The sequence below is a fragment of the Miniopterus natalensis genome, chromosome 16 (genome assembly GCF_054644295.1).
Source record: "Miniopterus natalensis isolate mMinNat1 chromosome 16, mMinNat1.hap1, whole genome shotgun sequence".
Taxonomy (NCBI): domain Eukaryota; kingdom Metazoa; phylum Chordata; class Mammalia; order Chiroptera; family Miniopteridae; genus Miniopterus; species Miniopterus natalensis.
Genome location: NC_142096.1, coordinates 18,678,543 through 18,696,778, shown reverse-complemented (window position 1 = coordinate 18,696,778; position 18,236 = coordinate 18,678,543). Strand labels below are relative to the sequence as shown.

The window sequence follows — 18,236 nt, the reverse complement described above, 5'->3', positions numbered from 1 at the left end:
TGAAGCCAAGATAGGAATAAAAATAGCTCCCTTTTTTTTTTAAAAAAAAAAAAGGGATTTATATATTCTGCTCATCTGCTTCTTAATGACTCTGAGCCATTCAATTTGAATTGCAAACCACAGGAAATGTTGCCATGCTTTTTTTTTTTTTTTAAGGCAGATCATACCTTGTGCTCTCGCATAATCATTATAACAATAATTAGTCATTTGAAATCAAGCACGTATTCTAGTTGTTTAAGGAGAATTTTATTCAATGTCAATTTACATAATGTTAGAGACAAAACGACAATGATTATGAAGTATAAAGTAATTTAATTCAAGCCTCTACTATGATGTAGACATTAAAAAATGCTTTCAAAGCCTGGTATCCAAAATCTACTCAGAAAATTGTAATCATATGTTTGATCACTCACAGTGCCTTACAATTTTTGATTAAAAGTAGCTTGTCTCTATAAAATGGATTCCACATTTTTAGTGGCTCACATGACAAAAGAAAAAACAATTACAGAGAACATCAAGATGAAACCAAGTTCAGAGGTTAATTGTAGGACATGTGAGCACAGGTTCCTGTGACTTATTACTTCAGTCTGTGCCCCTCAAACTTGAACTCTATGCCAACAGTCCAGCGATAGACCCTGAAGTAACTCCAAAATTGTTAATTCTGCATGTTTTATATTAAGCATTTATAAGAATTTTCAACTCTACCTTTTTCTAAATCTGAGAAAATTCCTTAAATCTTCAGGTAAAATAGTTTCTCCCAGAGATGCTCTCTGTTTTGTGCTGTGGCTTCTCACATGGGCTGTGGTCCACAGCAAGGTGACCTCCCAGTTGGAGGAACACAGCTAATCAATGTCAGGAGCTTGCTGGCTGTCTTCGAAAGAATTGTTTTTTTGCTCTGACAAGTTTTCTTTTTCAGTAAAATATTATATACCAGTAACACCAAGGAAAGCTGTTCATAAGAGCAGCAGCCCACAGAAAAAGAATCCTAAGGAAAGATTAATGCATGTGTTTATCCAGAATATTTGAGCATGGGGCTCAGCTGTGCCCTACTTTCCGGCCGGGGTCTCACCTTTATCTGTCTCACCTGCTTGTGACCAATGGGCTCCCTTGGCCAGTGCCTGCCTGACATGCAGTCCAGATGGAGAATGGAACCTCAATCTTACAACTTCCACTTAAATATGAGAGTGGAATCAACCCTGAGGGTTTCGTTATAAGCGGGGTCTAACTCTGCTCACCCTGTCCATGCACCCAACCGTCAGAAACACAGCGCCTCTGAGCTGCTCTGTGTCCACAAACCCAGCAAGAGACTGAAGTTCAAGGCTCTGCATTTAAAGGAATTCTACCCAAAGACTAAACAGGAGTGAGTCGCTTTGCATTTTTCTGTTTCTGGTAGCATTAGCCTGGTCCGTCTCCTGACCACTCTAATCCCAGGGCCTGGGGTAGTGGCTGGCACAGAACAGGTGCTGAGGTTCAGAGTGGGGGGAAAGCTCCACCCCCACCACACAGGAAAGCTTGGGGAAGCCACCTGAGTCCTCTGGGCCCCCAAGGGCCATTTTGAGGACTAGATGAAGTCAGATACGATGTTTGACACCTAGTGACCATAATTATGTTTAGCCTCATTAGGATAGCCATAATGGTGCAGGGGGTGTACATAGGACACCAAGCTGGAGACCTTGAACCTGGTCTCCCAGCAGAGTGAGCAAACCCTCTAGTTGTTCCAAGACAGAAGCTTTTCCCTAGATGTGACCTTCCAGGGCTAAAACTGGGACAGTCCCAGGCAAACCACGTTGGTTGGCCACTTTCCCATCCAGATAATAGTAATAGTAAGATGGAGGAGACGCTGTGGGTCCAATCATATGAAACTGCTATTTGACATATTTAAACTATCAAAATGGCAAATTTGCATAGCTCCACCTAGTAACTGTCAACTCCAGAAATGGCTGACCCAAGGCCTAACCTCCCGGGTGTTGGCTTCTCCTCTGTGCACCGCTGGCAACCATCAATTCTTTGTGCACCCCAAGCACCGTCGTCTGCATTCTCTGGAAGATCTTGAGGATGTACATTCCTGACCTGGTGGTCTATGGTGAGGAAAACTGTAAGATTTATTTCAAAGTATCCTCTTGTTCAGACTCTGCAGGCCTCAGACGTGTTTTTTGGAAGGAAGGATTTTCTCTGAAATTCTCAAGTAAACAAAAGCTGAAGTAGGATTTCCTGAAACAAGAAGTATTTAATCAGTGAAATAGGCAAACCCAACTGGTTCCAGCAGGTTGAGTCAAATGGCTGTTAGCCAAGGTCACTTGTGTAGAAGCTGCCATGTGATTTTAACCATCAACTCACACTGGATTTGGAGACACTAACGCTTCCTGCTCTGGGGTATCTTTTGATGTACGGAAATTTGCTCATATGGATTCGGAAACCCTTGGCCGTCTACAGCACACATATTAATCAAACTGAAGTCCACCGGTTTTAAGTTACAAGGAACCTGGCCAAAAAGCAAACGCACCACCCATTGCAAAGTTCTCTTAGAGCAAAATGAAAAAGGGAGGTAGGGGCAGCGACTGAACTTGAATTTTCAACTTCTTGTTTTGACTTGATTTAAACAAAGCTGAAGCTTGTGGAGTTCACTTTTTGTGAAATTTAGTTCTTGGCTTCCTTAGAGTAGGAAGGTATTACTGTTGACTTTCAACTGTAAAATGGACTTGAGATTTTCACAACCCACTCCCTGGAGCTTTTAAGTAATAGAAGCACAGCGAGACAAGGAGAAACTGTTTCTTAGGGCAGGACATGATGTGATTCAATACTTCTAGTTATCTCCTAAGCTGTCTGGGGTGTGAGATCAGGAGTCTGAAACCGGCAGAGATTTGTGAAAGTGTGGCCCTGTCTTGGGTTGATAAGCAAAAGACTTTTGATGAGAGTGCAGCCAATTCATCAGTTTTCATTCCCATTTATTAAAAACCAGGGGCAGAGATCTTTAATGCGCAAGAACCAGATGGCTTATCTGTAGCAACTGCATGAAAACGCTACAGTGATTTCCAATTCTTCTCATAAACAGAAAAATCTTTGCTTTGAAGCCAGTGCACAGCCATTTCTACCATTCTCCTTCCTTTCAGAAAATATCATCTTCCCTGCCTCCTCTGCCACTCCCTGGATGTGTCACCTTGGGGAAGTCATTTAACTTCTCTGATTCCAGTCACTTTCCTCAGTTGAAAAATGCATCTATCAACATAGGAGTTGTGTGAAGACTGAATGAACTAATACTTGTGAAATGCTGATAGCAGTGATGGACATAAAGTGAGGTTCCTGGCGAAATAGCCAGGTTATTGTCTTTTCATTCTCAGCTTTCTTCCTGGTTCAGGAATTCTAACCAGTTTTAAAATATGTTTTATTATTTAGGTATGGCAAGGCCAAAAGAACAGGCTGCAACTGCCATTGAGATGATAGCTTGGTATACCCACAGATCCCAAGAGGAGGGGATATGCTTCACTATAGGAGGCCACATGGGGAAGCACCAGGTCAGCAGGCAGACAGCAGGCAGATGTAGCAAGGGGCAAACATGGACAAGAGCCTTTCTTGTGGTTTCTTCCACAGGGAAAAAAATAGGTGAGGCAGAGTAAGCAGGCTTAAAGTTGGCTATTTTAAATAATTCTAATAGGCTCTGGGGCATAGGGGAGTCCCTAGTTGTCTGTTACCTGGCTCTGGGGTGAGAGGGCAAATGGATAGTGGCCCCTGTGTGAAAGGCTAACAAAGAAGGGTTGGGAGGGTGGGCTCTGGATTGGTGGTTTGCATATGAAAGGAAAACTTGCAGGGGAGTTATCTGTTATCTCTGCAAATTAGCTAACCTTGGGAGAGGCAGTCTCTGCAGTACACAAGATTCCAGGGTGTCAAAGCATGAGTACAGAAAATAAAAGGCACGGTAATACATGAGCTCTCCTTCCAAAACTCTGGATACGTGTATATATTTCAGTTCACACTACACTATTTCTAACCTACCTTCACCCAATTCTCAAATGGTTACCTAGGACCCCTTGCAAATATATAGCTTCTGAGACACTTGGAGGCCAGTCCAGGCGAAAGAGATGCTTGGGAAAGTTTGTTGCTTTCTTCTTCCATCTGAAGTCCAGAGGCATCTGTTCAGCCAGGCCACTGCAGCCCTAAGTCTCCTTGAGGTGATATGAGAATCTCAGACAGACCTGGGAGAGGTACACATACAAAAAAGCAGGGAAAAGAAAATCTCAGCAATAGAATCACTTTTTAAGCTATTACTTCCTTACACCTAATGAGATGCTGAGAGTGACTATTCACAATCACTCCTTTCCCTGCTTAGAGTTCAGAACCTGTGGTCGGCAGTTAGACATGAACAGAGCAAGGATGATGGGCCAGGTACAGAAGGTCACCAAGACAGAAAGCCCCTTAAATGGACCCATTGAGCTTGGCAAACACATTGCAGTTGGATCTGTCCACCACTTCATTTGCCACCCCAGTTGGTCACTGTCACCGAGCACAGGAACAGTTCCATTGAGGCTCTCCCCTGTCTCTTTTGAAAGAATGGAAATGGCACTGAGCTTGCTGGTAATCTCGAAACCACTTTTTTAAAAAGCACCTACACTGCCACCTTCCTCAGGAGACCAGGAACTTGACTGACCACCTTTCTTCTGCTCCTTGTCACCCACACCAGGCCTAAGCTGAACTTGGGCTCTTTCTCTGCATAGATGTGCCACTATCTTTTGTGCATCTCTGTTCTCATTTTGCATTCTTGTTGCTTAGCTGTGATTGCGTGTAGAGGGTAGAAAAACCTCAGGTTTATCCCAAGAAGACTGCTCAGCCCCACGTCCATTTTAATGATAGTTGCATGGTTTAATCTCTTCGTTGTGCTGGATGCCATCACAGAGTATAAAAGGCGTGGTTCCTCCGTTCGGCACGTCCCTGAAACATTGTAGGGACATTGCAGTGTGACAGCCTTTCTTAAGAGAGGAATGAAGCTCAGCGATGAGTCATTACAACACTGGAAATATGGGCTGTGTGTGTGGAGAGCCTGAATATTTCACTTGCTGAAAAACAAGTTTCTCCCAGAATTAACACATTCTCTGCCTCATGATAAGATCTCTAAATTTCCTCTGGATTTTCTTTTCTTTCTCTTTTTAATTTGAGGTTTTGCCTGGCAGTCTAGAAATCGAACATATCCTGGCAGATGATGCCATTTGAAGCACGAATTACTGCTGGGATGTGCAGAGGGGTAAAGCATGCTCCCTAACAGATTCGTCTCCTCCTGCTTCAGAAAAAGTTTCCAAAACTTTGTGGAGCTCATGTGCCTCATGTTTATGGTTTTCATGTTTCCCTTCTCCAGTAGCACAAATAAACTCATCTTAGCAGATAGGTATTAACAGCTCTTAAAAGACAAGTTCTGCTGCTGTGGATCCCAGCTAACCTTCTCTGAGTGTGCTCTGTGTGCCTGGTACTGCACTAAGCCCTTGACGTCCACTGTTTGTTTAATCCTAACTATAACCCTATTGCACAGATGGGGAAACTGAGTAACTGAAAGGTGAAGCACTTGTCTAAGGTGCTTGAGTGAGTGGATGACTCTAGCAGTGGTTCTCAGCCAGGGAAGATTTTACCTGCCAGGTGACATTTGTTAATGTCTGGAGACAACATCCAGTGGAGGGAGTGGGGAAAGGTGTTATTGGCATCTAGTGGGTAGAGGCCTGGAATACTTCTAAACATCTTGCATTGCACAGGATAGTCCCACAACAAAGAGTTACCCAGCTCCAAGTGTTCATAGTGTTGAGGCTGAGAAATCTTATTCTAGCAGTGAAGCAGTTAGTTAACTTCCATGCAGGGAGACAGCAAAGGTGCTTTCTAGACCAGGTCTCCTATCATGATTCTGGGTTACGTGAAAAGAAAAGAAGGAACACATTTTTTTCAGTCTTTAGAATTTGGTCCAGATCTATCTAGGATCTTCTTGGAAGCATTTAGATGTCCTGAGAGACAGCATGACCCCACTCATTAAGTGCCTTCTATATCCCTCAGGTCATCCACCATGGTAGTAAGAACAGGTCCTCAGAGATGGGGACTCCTCCAGTCTGACTCCTTCCTGACTCCAAATCACAGGGGATTGTAGACATGTTCCCCATCCCCATGCAAACCTTCTCCTTTGTCCCTGAATCCTCTGGCTGAACTAAAATATCCTTGAGAGGTCTGTCAAACCAGATCTTCACCTTCTTAGTGTGAATTCCTAATCCCCACTCAAAGGAGAGGTCTTTAATACTGGAGAGCTGGGAGTGATGGTGCCAGTGGGAAGTGATTGCACGAAGGAGAGATGACAGCAGTTAGGACACCTTCATCTATTTCATACCTGGAGCCAACCTTGCTCGCCTCACTCCTTTCAAAAGGGAAGAGTGGATTCCCCAAAACCAGCTATACTTGGGTAGCTGTTGAATATTTGTACTGTGTTGATTTTCCTTTCTTTTTCTGATATTTGTTATCCGTGGAGGGAAAAATGAATCTGGAAAGTTAGGTGGACATCTTTTAAGATAAAAAATGCTCATAACACATAAAAAAAAATACATAGAGTCAGTGGAAAACAGTTTATTATCAAGAGGATGTTAGCCCTCTTGGCAACTTGTTTTTGCCTCCATTTCCACCAAAGTGCTTTCAAATCTATCTTCTTAATGAGTAAAACACAACTGGACCTCAGAGAGCAAAGGGGAGAAGAGGGAGAGCCATGCGCTTCTCTGTTGTAGAGAGAGCATTGCTGTGAATGTAATTTCACAGTGTAATTGGCCAGAGTGTGCTGCCCAAACATTCTCCTGAACTATGCAAGAAAATCAACTCTTCTGCACCGTTACTCACTTCCCCAGAAGTCTTATGCTTTGATTAGCCTCAAGCTTGACTGAAGGGACCTGTTCGGGGTGTCCAAGCAGTGCCTACTGCCTGGAGAGGCAGAAACACACAGACCCCTCAACCCAGCCCGCCCCATCTACATCATGACCCCTCCGTTTTCTCAGGGACCCAGGTCTATGTACTCTGCCAGGTCTATGTACTCAGCCTGGATTTACGTTGTAAGGGTCTACATGATGCAGGAGAAAGGTTCGTAGTTAGCAGTCTTGAGTTAGATCCCATCTTTGCCATTGACAGTTGGGGTGAGTGGGCAAGTCAGTTGACAGTTGGGGTGAATGGGCAAGTCAGTTGAAGTTAAGACTCCATTTTTCCTTCCATACTAGGAGGATTATCACAATACCTGTCTGGGCAACATCGCAGGGTAACTGTGAGGAACAAATGCGACATATGACAAGAAAGGGCTTTGTGAGCTCAAAGGCACAGTTCAGATGTCATCCTCTTACCTACCCGCACATTAAGTTCCTGAGGTCGGAACACCTTTCCTTTCAAGTTCTGGAGCATGGTTGAAGGGCTGGCATACTCCAGGTAAGGGGCAGCCTCTGGTACTTCTGCAGGGGTGGCTAAGACGAATGACACAGTCTTCCTTTTGTCCAAGTTGTCCTTTTACAACTGAAGGCCAGGTGCTCTTCTCTGTTCTCAGTCAAGAACATCAGGACGAGTCTCCACTCTAAATGCCCATGTCTTCTGTACTAGTGCACGTAGTCAGTTTGGGTGGGAAGGAGAAAGAATCTTTCTCTCTCTCTCCTCTCTCCATCCCTCCCCCTCCAGACACACTCCTGTCCCAGCTGCTGCTCAGATGCAAGCACAACCTCTCCCTACCCCAGGGTACGCTGTCCCCAGCACAGGGAAAAATCTGGCCAAGGAATTAGTTTGCTGTTGAGAAGTTTGGCTGTACAACTGACTGCTCGGCTGAACAGTGAGAGCCTTGTCATAGAGACAGAATCTGTTTTGCCTCATGGGGAAAAGAGAACTATAGTTATTTTTTTATTATGAGAACTCTAAGCTATGCCAAGTAAATTATTCCAGCAGGGGAATTTTTAAAGCCACATCTCTCTCCCTCCTTGCCTCTCTCCTGTCCTTACTTAGTATCCCCCTCTCTCCTTGTAGCAAGTCTTTTCTCAGCATGAGACTGCCAATACCATTTCCTGGCATAGGAGTTATAACAAGGAATAAAAGACACTTTCTGTTTTATGATGTTTGGGGATTTTTAAAAAAATCAAACTCATCTCAATTTCAAGAGATTTTAATATCCAATTCATCATACAAGATTTCTACTGTTACCAGATCAGCTCCTCAGCAGATCAATAATGGATCTGTCACCCTTTCCATTTCCGCCTGGGAAAATCTCAATGTGAATTTTAGTGATCGTCTGTGTGTCCAAAAGACAAAGAAGTAGTCTACATCAGAGCTAATTCTTTCTCTTATTTTGTGTGCAACTCTTTAACAGAGAACAACTTCAGCAGACAGGGGGCCTTAATGAGACCTGTGACAGGTGAGGCAGTGTCACTGCCTGAGCCTTTAGCCCCCAACCTCATCACTTCTGTGCACTGGTGGCCCTGGGGGATGCCCAGGATTTCTCTTCTTTCCCTAACCAGGTCAGGGAGATGTTGCCGAGAAAGATGAGCAGGTGGTGCACCTACTGGGTGGGAAATGGAAGGATAGGCCAGCCTCCTCTTACTATCCTTTCATGACAGAATGAAACTTACTGCCACTGAGGTGAGCAAAGAATGTGTCTTGTTGATCTTTCTTTGCTTGATCTCTCACCCCATTCAACCCCACTGGATCGTGAGGAGAACTTTTAAACTTGCCGGTTAGGGTAATAACAGTGTCATATGTTTCTAACTATCTCCTTCCTTGTTACAGCTGTCATTTCAGGAGCATGTCCCTTGCCCCGCTTGTCCTGCCACAATGGTACCTGGTTGGTGGGAGGTATATGGCTTACCATGTCTCCGGCTGAGTGAGGGGACACAAGCCTTAGGTCTGTGGGCCAGCAGGTCTGGCACTGGTGTCTGGGCCCTGCTGCCCTCCACAGGAGTGGAGAGAAAATGTAGGGTTCTGATACTTGCTCACACTGCTTACGTCTGCCCCTGGGTATCTCAAGCCTGGGGTTGTCTCTGTCTGGCCTGACATCTTTCTCAGCTGTTGACATGGCCCTGCATTAGCTCTGACAAACACTGGGTGTCCCATTTCATTTGTCCCACAGCCATAGATGATGGGGTCACAGTGCCCCCTACTGCAAGCCCCCTGGGTGCATAACTGGTGATTCCAACACCAGCCACCCAGTCTCTTCTCTGGGCACATGAGAATTGTGAGACCCTTCTGGCCATCCAAGGTCAAAACAGGCACATGGTCATTAACACCAGACTCTCCTCTGCCTAAATATGCCCAACTCACATTTTATTTACTCCTATGCAGCTACAGGATGCTCCTGGTACCCTCTCAGTCCCCAGTGCTCCCATCCACCCAACACCACCCCTTGTTCTAAAGTGTGGGATCAGCTTGAGATTAATGCTATGTACCGGCTTGCTGCCTTCCTTCCCTTTCCCACAATCCACTGGCCAGAGGAGCCTGTTAAGACACTTACCCTGTGTCATAACTTCATCCATCCCAAAGTGGCATCTGTCCTGTCCCCTTTCCTGAAATCATAATGACTGATGAAGCAGAGCAAGAAAACCAGCTCGCAGACAGCAGAAAACCCAAAATATTATCCTCATGATTCTTCCTTCAAGCTTTCTAAGAAACAAACACGCCATAAAGTCATTAGTCATCGTCAAAGCCAAAAGGAAACATGGCCATTCATCTCAATGTCATTGAGTGTAAATAATCAAACACTATGATGGGACAGGAATGATTTAAGGGAAATTCTTAAAGTGACCAGATGTTAGGACTAGAAGTTGCAGAATCCTAGAGAGCATCGGGGACATTTCTGTTTTGTAGAAGAGAAAATTGAAATGCTATAAGTTTAAATGACTTAACCTTGGTCCTAGATCCCCATGAGAGAGTAAGGACCAAAAATCACATATGCTTGACCACCAATAAAGTCAAATATAATCAGCTACACTGTTTCCAGTGGTAAACTATAGATAAAAGGAAAATCAAAACAAACAGACAAAAAGAGTATCAGGCCAAGGCCAGGTACATACTCAGCATAGCTCACCAGACAAGAACAGGTGCAAACTGGGGAACTTTGGAGTAGCCTCGGGTCTCTAGACAGTTACACACATCAAAGAAAACAGTGTGATATTGGTCCACTTGTCCAACAAATCCTTAATAAATCTGCATTATGTACCAGGCACTATGGTATAAGTCAGGGCAGAGTAGTACAGAAGAATAAAATAGCAATCTGGGAACTAGAAGGCACAAATTCCAAGAACAAAATAAGAGAGGAGGTCATAAAGTGAGCAAGCAGTTGGATAAAAGAAAGGCAGAAACAGAAGGGAGAGTCTGGATTCCAAGCAAAATGTTTAGTCAAACCCCACACCATTTAGAAGACTGCATACTGAGTCAACCATCTGCCCCAGGCTAGAAGCTTCTGTTTGTGCTAAGGCAGGACTCTCCTGAGAAAGCATCTGTAGGAACGCATTACGGGCCACAGTTGGACGCACCGGTTCCCTCCATGCGCTCCACCCCCCAGACCCTGGTTCTCCCAACACTCATTTTCAACTTGGCTGCTTTTTCCCTCCACAAAAATAGTCACATGTACTCATTAAGCAAAGGCGTCTGGTTTGCTAAATGTTCACTTCTTCATTAGCATTATTTGGATAAAATTCTCCTCTTTCTTTCCTCTACTTTTTCTGCTCCCTATGCTCCTTGCCCCTGCAGAAGACAATGGAGAAATGAGAATAAGAACATTTTCAACTAGAATGATTCCAGCAAAAGTGAGCTTTCTAATTACAAGAAATCCTCCAAATGGCGACACAAGCTCCCCACTAAACAAGATTTTGCTTTACCGAATGGAGAGAAATGTGTCATGTAAACCATCTGCAAAGTACTTCTGACTGTAAGGTACCTAATTGTTATTCGGTACGTTAAAACAATACATCACAATGTAAATGCTACACCTAGAGACTTTTTAACTGTGCATTTTTAAAATTAACATCCACCTTGTTCCGAAAAGGATTTAAGATGGAAAGAAATACAATTACCATTTATTTGTATGTGGCTGGTTTGGTTCCATTTCATGTCCTTGAGAGTTTAGCATAGCAGGGGAGGTTCTCTAGCCTGCTTTGCATTTATTTGCAGTGCTGTCCTGTTTTATATTTTATAACCCTTAAGAAAAAAAAATAGAGACACATCTTACAGAATTTGTATGCAGTCATTTAACGCTTTCCCTCTTTTGCTCTTTTATTCATTTGGTAATGCTTCAACATTTCCATACCCCAGAGAAAACTGTCAGTTATGATTGCTCTACCATGCTGCAGCACATGACAAGCACTTCACAGAACTAACTTACCTGTATATTCTTCCCCGTGTCAAAGCTGTTCTGATGAGATGGACGGATTCTGCTCAGAGTACTCAGCCTGGAATCCAAGCCCTCCCCATTCTGGTCTCAGAATGCTTTTCTAGCTTCACACACTGCATGCTCTGGTGACATTTGGCTTTTTTTTTTTTTGTGCCTTATTTGCCTACTGCCATAGTTTTACTCCTTATTTCCCCTGAGCCTTGGGATGTTCTTCCCCACATCATGCTTTCAAATCTCCCCCAGCCTCTGCCTCTTTCCATGAACTTTCCCGGTGCCCAGTTTTCAAACAGTCCTCCACTGCGGTTCTTGTCTGTGCATGTTTACACATCTATGTACGGGAATCAGACCTATCACTGGGAGGCTTGCTCGGCTCCCTGTAATTCCTGAATCCTCGACAAGGCACCCTATTATCATGACCAAGACCTCAAAAGGCAAATCTCTCAGGCCGTCATTCTCCACACATCCATTCATTCATCCAACAAATTTCCTGGGCACCACATACATGTAAGGAGGGATTCATTATGTTGCAGCAAATTCTGGAATATCTTACCCTTCTGATCAGCTTTTCCCTTGATCTCTACTTGACTCTAAATCCGTGGCTCTGTACCTCAGGCCCAGTGTATTTAGCTCATCAGCTTATGACTAAAGAGTTAAATTCCACAGTTCTTTCCTGTTTCTCATGAAAACTGCTGCTCTTGGAATTGGTTCCATTCAGCTCAATACCTGAGTCAAAGCTTGGATGGTTCCGAACAGGCCAACATTCCACCAGCTCTCTATTGCTGCCCTCACAAGCCAAATTCCTTTATTTCTACATCTGCATTTTTATTGTCAGGCTCACCAAATATATACTCAATAAATGGTTGATTATTTCATCTAAATCACTATAAAAATGAAATGTTATGTGTGACTTTAACTGAAAACTAAAACAAAAAATAATAATAATAAAAGCCTTGAAAGTAGATATGCAATCTACTCACTGTGCTTTTCAAGTGTGATTTGTATAGCACAAGATCTATTCCTTTCTAATATGTTTCAGTTAGGCTGTATGAAAATATTTCCTAGTTGTGATTTCCATTTTTTCTGAGCCACTTTGGCTTAGCAAATGATTAGGCTTGAACCAAGCTAAAGCCATCTCAGGAAGTAACTAGGCTTCTTCCAAGAGGCCAGTGAGGTACTTCTAAATAACTAAGCCTGCTCGCTTTTCAGCTAATTATAATCAAGAAATACTGAGATGGAGGTAAGGGAGGGAAAAGTCTTCTCATCCCACTTTCCATCCTATGTCACAGTTCAGCCTGTGGTGACATTGCTGGAGACAGATTATTTATGTCACAAGGAAGTTCCCTGTTGGGAAAAGTATATTTTTCAAACTTTCTACTGACGGTGGGTTAAACTGGACATCAAGCAAGAGACAAATGCCACCGGATGTTTTTGACTGACCAGTCCTCCTCTTTGCTGGAGTCATTGGTCACTGATGGAGGACAGTGCTTCAAGTAAAAGAGCACAAAGAGGGAGCAGTGATCTAGGCACCCAAACCAGCAGCCTAGGGCAGGAGAGCTGTGGGGGGAGAGATGGTGCATCCAGGCCACCCCTGGATTTTTATGGGGCATAAAATGATAGCCCTCAGTAATTCCACTCAACAATCTTACTACTGCTTCCTGGAGTACAAACTGTCAATTCTCTCTTTCACTGACAATTTTTTTTCAGTATGAAAATAATAATTGTTATAGGAAGGACCAAATAAGATAATACATGTAAAGTGCCTGGCAGAGTAGGCGTTTGCTACATGCTGGCTTTGTGACAGATATTTCAAAAGAGCTGGACTATCTGCCTTTGATTTCTCCTCTTTCCTACCCACCAACCAAGTCAAATAAGTGGTTCCCTTATGGGCTGGACCCACACAGTCTAGCACAGACTGCCATTCACCCCCTCAAGCACCAACTTTGTATGAAATATCGCTGTAAAGTAAAGAGACTGAGCTCCACCTGTGATTTGTAACATGTATATCCTGTTATATCCTTGTTTTGAAAAAAATCTCTCTTCCAAAATTTTTATTTATTTCCCCAGATTTTAAAGAAATAATGTATGCTTTATTTGAATTGTAGCATCAAGTTAATGATTTTGTTATTTACTCTGAAATAGTTTGATTAAGATAGCTTGACTAAGGTTATATCTTCAAAGATGACTGTAGGGAGGTCTGACTGTCACTCACTTGTCTCTAAAGGACTGAAATGTCCAAAAGTTGCTGAACAAATAAAAATGAAGAGCATGTGAGAAGGCATATGGCACGTAAGGAAGGAAGCATTGAAATGGTTGTGTTCATGCTCTTAAATGAACTCTGCTAAGTAATGCATAGCAGGAGATGCAGCTACATTTCCCAAACCCAGCAGTTAAAATGTTTTCCACAGGATTACAAAAGGATAAACTCTTTTTTCAGAATTTCTGTGAGCACACTCTTTTCATAGAAGATTACATTTTAATCTTGGTCTTTCTTAACAATTATCTTTCAGTTTGTACAACATTCTGCAATGTTCAAAGGTACTGCCACAGCCCCCCAAGCCTGCTAGCAATCTTATGCGTGGATACATTCGATCATGAGCCTAATCTTTGAGCCTCTACTTTAAGTTTGGCTGCTCAGTCCCTCAGGCTCCCGCAGGGGGAGTTTATTTCCTCCTAAGGCAGCTCATCCCACATTTGTGGCTTTGCATCTCAGAGACCTCTTGCAGATATTTTACCCTGCAACAACACACTATAAACTGTATACCTATAAGAATTATAAGACTGATATTACCATTTGATATTAAAAACATGTAAATTTTGTCTCAACAGGCACCATTAAAAATAACAATAAAATACCAACCAAATGTAAGCATTAGTCACCAAGCAAGCTTCATTGTGTTCTTTAAGGAGGAAAAAAATGAGGCTTAAACAGTGCCAACTGATACTCAAAGTGCCTCAGCAGATGAGTAACAGAGCTAAAGCAGAATTCAGATGCTGTTTCCTCATAACCCTATTTGATAACATTGTCAACCTATGGCCTCCAACTCCTTCCTAAGACAATATGCACATCGAATGATGAGGCTGGTTTACAACCAGTATATTCCTTTACCCTACTGATTTGACTGGAAAATTTGACTATAAACAAAACCTAGACTTCAGCATATTGTCTCTGAGAAAAATCAAATTTAAAAATTTAACCGTCATTTTGATAAAAGCAAGGCAATATAATTCAGTCTGGTTCAAAATTTAGTATGTCACCAGACTTTTTTTCACCAAAGAGAATTATAGGAATGCCACAAAAATGATACCTACTTTGAAAGAGAGTCGGGAAAAAGGGTCTCCAAGGTCTTGCCAATTATTGCAGTTTCTGATTCCATTAGTATGTTTTCATCTTAACGAGCGGCGTGGACATATAGGCAACACTTGGTTCTCCAAGATTCCAGGCTATGGAACTAGGTACTGTTGCTTTAAATTCTGCATAAGTACTTTATATATCTACTGCATCACTAGGAATTAGCCTCTTTGAGTCATGAACATCCTTCAAATAAAGCTATGAACAAAAGTTTAACAATTTCTGAGTCGTACTTAATTTTGCCCACGATGGTTCCAGAAATTTTCTTCCTAAGCACTTTCATTTACCACTAATTATCAGAATATTTTGAATTGGCAGTATTTTTAAAGACAGGATAGTAGGCTCTGTCTCATCTATCAGCTGGTGCTCCCATTATTCAGAGTTTTTGAGTCATGGGGAAGTTAATTACAGTATCTTTAATTATTTCTCTGCAACTATAAAAATGGGCCCTTAAGAATACCTCTGGGGGTTCCCGTGTGACACATGGATGAAAATGAGCAGTAATTTTAATTTGCTGCATTAAATATCATAATTGGACACAAAGGATTCATGTGCAATTTGTTTCTGTAATTATACTCGAAGTGGTATAATTTTAATTATACACAGAGAGTTCAACTCTCCTTCCTGGGGTTTTTGAGCAGCAGTTTCCTTTTCCACCGGCAGCTCCTCCTTGTCAGGCTCGCCTCCCCCTTGAACTGGGAAACTTGCGTTTCTGACTCAGCCGCGGACCCAGAGCCTAGCCTTTTTTTCTTATGCGATGGTAAGATTAAAAGCATCTGGCTTAGAAAATACAGCATAACCCTGGAGGTAAAAGTAGCAACGCCTTCCCTGATGCAGGCAACGTCTTGAGACCGTCTGTGCCGTCCCTTTCCTGCCCCATTCCTCAGGCAAGGCCCTGCCTTCGGCCTGGCCGCAGTCCCCGCCTAGAGGCACCAGCTCTGCGCTTCCCGAAAGGTAGACCTCCGCGTCATGACCTTCCCCCGGCTTTAATACAGTAGGACACCCTGGGCCAGGCTACCGGTGGCTGGGTTGGCAGCCATCATCTCTGTGGGCCCCAATGGGCAGGAAAGACAGTTTTACACTCACCCCTGAGGGAACCGGAGTTCTGCCAGGTTAACGGGCGAGGGAGAAAAAGATGAGGAGAAACGCCTTTCACTCAGCGCATGCGCAGTAGGAGCCACATGAGACGCAGCGCCAGGAGGCATGCGCAGTAGGAGCCACGTGAGAAGCAGAGCCAGGAGGCATGCGCAGTAGGAGGGAAAATGGCGACCACAAGGAGTAGACTACCCTGGGGAAAAGATTAGTTAGGACAAGGGAGGGGGAAAGGGAGTTGAGGGAGGGAGGCAAAGGCATGGAAATGCCGGACATCTGCAATAGTGTCAACAATAAAAAAATTAAATTTAAAAAACCGAATTACCTCCCAAAGGCCCTAACATGGGGGGTTAGCGCTTCAACCTACGTTTCATCTGCAAAGGTCTCTCATAAAGTGTCCAGTGTTTGGAACCGGAAGAGAAAGTCATCCCCAAGAAGAAGGGTGAACCCTAACCCTGTCGGCAGCGTCTTCCCGCCATGCCTTTGAGGAGAGCGAGCTCCCAGCCAGGAGCAGCTGCCTGCGTCCCTCCCCGCCGGCGACATTCCCGGCCTTTCCTGTTTCCAAGTCTCACGGACTTGGGAACCAATTCCAGGTTTATATGGACTAAATACTACTCCTGGCTCTCGGAAAGCGGGTTATCATCCTTCCCCACGCGCACTGGGATGCAACCCGAGACGAAGCAGAGCGCCTCGCCGCGCCCCCGCGGTCAGCCCCGCGGAACGGGCCTTGGCCTTTTCGGGCGAGGCCGCGTCACCAGCGCCCGCTAACGAGCCGTTTCTTCCAGGGAGGTTTGATTCTGCTTCAGGTAGTTTGTACTTTTGGTGAAAATTTTCTAAAAGAAAGGAGGAAAATTTGGACCATAAATTCAACACAAATGTCGTCATCCTTGCCCTCCAGAAAGAAGAATTATCCAAACAAGGCAGTGAAAGAACAGCGCTTCTAAACTCTGTCTTCACGTGGAAAATAACACAAGTACTAAAACTGATAACAATAGTGCCCCTGTGGTTTGACGAGGATGTGTAGGAGAGGCGGTGAGCAACACTGAAATTCCTTCAGGTATTTGCAGAACTTCTGAGCTGAAGTTAAAAGCTAAAATTATCATTAAAAATACAAAGTATTTTTAACCGCACATCAATTAACAATGTTCCTGTGTCAATTCTACTGCTTTTGACTATCCCTTTGGAAATATTTTTTAGGTACTGTGAGATTTCCACCATGAATATACTATTTCAGGAATTGTGGTGGTTTTGGTTTTGGTTTTGTAACTGCAAGATATCTTTTATGTCACCAGGACTGTTAGTACCAGCTACTGCCAAAATCTGGTTGAAGCCCCCCCACACACACTTTTTATTCTGAACAATTGGATATTTGTTGGTAATTGTATCTATTAGCTACCTAATGATCCATTTCTGTGGGCCAGATTTCAAAATAGCTTATAAAAAATCATATAAGCAAAATGTGGTTGCTTGAATCCTGAGGAACTCCAATACAATATAACTCAAAAATACTGGCTCTAAAGTCTCTAAAATTTGGCTGGTTTGGGGGCCACAACTCCTTTACAGTAGTCCTTTTCCATAAATGAATGAATAAAAAGGTAAGATTATAAAAATACAAGCTGTTTTAGGAAATTTCCCATTACTTTATTCGGTGAACAGGGATAGTAAAGAAGAAAAGGGAGGTTTCAGGCTGAAGAAATGGGAATGGGGGTGCGGTGCACTGAATGCTTGTGTCCCCCTAATGTTTATGTTGAAGCCTTAATCCCCAATGTTAGGGACCTTTGAGATGTAATTAGGTTTGAGAGGTCATGAAGGTTTTTAAAATAATGGGATTAGTGTCCTTATAAGAGGAAGAGAGACCAGAGCTCACTGGATCCTCCAGCGCACAAATGAGAGGCCACGTGAGCCACAGCAAGATGACAGCCTTCTGCGAGCCAGAAAGAGAGACCTCACTAAGAACTGAATCTTCCAGCACCTTGATCTAGGACTTCCAAGCCTCCGGAACTGAGAAACAAAGGTCTGTTCTTTAAGTCGCCCAGTCTATGGTATTTTGTTACAGCCGCAGGAGCTGACTAAGACCAAGTGTCTGCTGGGAGAGCAATAGTAGTATTTGAGGGAAATTTCAAATGCCCTCTGAAAAGCAACAGACAGCTTCAGCATTGCCACCACTCTAACAGAATCACCACAATAAAACTGTCACATGTCTTGCCTCCTGGACACTTAATGCCTCTTTAGGTTAAGAGAGACCTGTACTGCTTTGGAACAAAGTGCTGCCTCACCCCATGGTTACAGAAGAGCTTGGGCCAAGCACCTACCCCTAAAATGCAGTTCTCTCCCACCTGCAGCAAACTTCAGAGTAGATTGGGTGGTTCCAGATAATAAACAGTCAAAACTTCTAGGGCTAAATAGAGCTTTAATGTACCTTAGATTCTAGCAACATAT

The 18,236-nt window shown here is 43.4% G+C and overlaps 1 long non-coding RNA gene across 6 annotated transcripts in view; it reads right to left on the bottom strand.

Moving 5' to 3' along the window:
* Positions 1 to 253: 253 nt before the first annotated feature.
* LOC107533154 (uncharacterized) overlaps positions 254 to 18,236 on the bottom strand; it is a 43,054-nt gene continuing 25,071 nt past the window's right edge. For 3 of the 6 annotated variants that reach the window (XR_001602832.2, XR_001602833.2, XR_001602831.2), the window contains 5 exons: positions 11,040 to 11,163; positions 9,479 to 9,627; positions 7,342 to 7,578; positions 3,991 to 4,190; positions 254 to 2,211 (listed from right to left, as the gene is read on the bottom strand). This is a non-coding gene — a long non-coding RNA (uncharacterized LOC107533154). Of the gene's footprint in view, positions 2,212 to 3,990; positions 4,191 to 7,341; positions 7,579 to 9,478; positions 9,628 to 10,051; positions 10,380 to 11,039; positions 11,164 to 18,236 lie in introns of those variants that run through there. The other 3 variants (XR_015715785.1, XR_001602836.2, XR_001602835.2) reach the window with 3 other exon arrangements.